This window comes from Petromyzon marinus, unplaced genomic scaffold (genome assembly GCF_048934315.1).
Source record: "Petromyzon marinus isolate PM22_M1 ecotype Great Lakes invasive population unplaced genomic scaffold, UKy_Petmar_22M1.pri1.0 PM_G_Scaffold_29, whole genome shotgun sequence".
NCBI lineage: Eukaryota > Metazoa > Chordata > Hyperoartia > Petromyzontiformes > Petromyzontidae > Petromyzon > Petromyzon marinus.
This window is the reverse complement of record NW_027422861.1, coordinates 2,456,729-2,457,500: the sequence shown is the minus strand read 5'-3', so window position 1 is coordinate 2,457,500 and position 772 is coordinate 2,456,729.

Below are 772 nucleotides of genomic sequence, written 5' to 3'. Positions count from 1 at the left end.
ATAGGAACGGCATGAAACTTCCAGAGGCATTTGCAGCAGGAATGCATGTGCACTCAAAAACGTCTATATTTTTCACGGATAGACCCCGTGAAACGCTAGAAATTGGCGGGGATGTGTCTCTTGTGGCTCACGGGGCTGTTAGGGTGGCACAGAAATCCCTCGGAATGGGAAAACGGGTCATTTTCGTGTTGCCACATTGCATGCGAACGGCATGAAACTTCCAGAGGCATTTGCAGCAGGAATGCATGTGCAGTCAAAAAAGTGAATATTTTTCACGGATAGACCCCGTGAAACGCTAGAAATTGGCGGCGATGTCTCTCTTGTGGCTCACGGGGCTGTTAGGGTGGCACAGAAATCCCTCGGAATGGGAAAACGGGTCATTTTCGTGTCGCCACATTGCATGCGAACCGCATGAAACTTCCAGAGGCATTTGCAGCAGAAATGCATGTGCAGTCAAAAAATTGAATATTTTTCACGGATAGACCCCGTGAAACGCTAGAAATTGGCGGGGATGTGTCTCTTGTGGCTCACGGGGCTGTTAGGGTGGCACAGAAATCCCTCGGAATGGGAAAAAACGGGTCATTTTCGTGTCGCCACATTGCATGCGAACCGCATGAAACTTCCAGAGGCATTTGCAGCAGGAATGCATGTGCACTCAAAAAATGTGATATTTTTCACGGAGAGACCCCGTGAAACGCTAGAAGTGGGCGGGGATGTCTCTCTTGTGGCTCACGGGGCTGTTAGGGTGGCACAGAAATCCCTCGGAATGGGA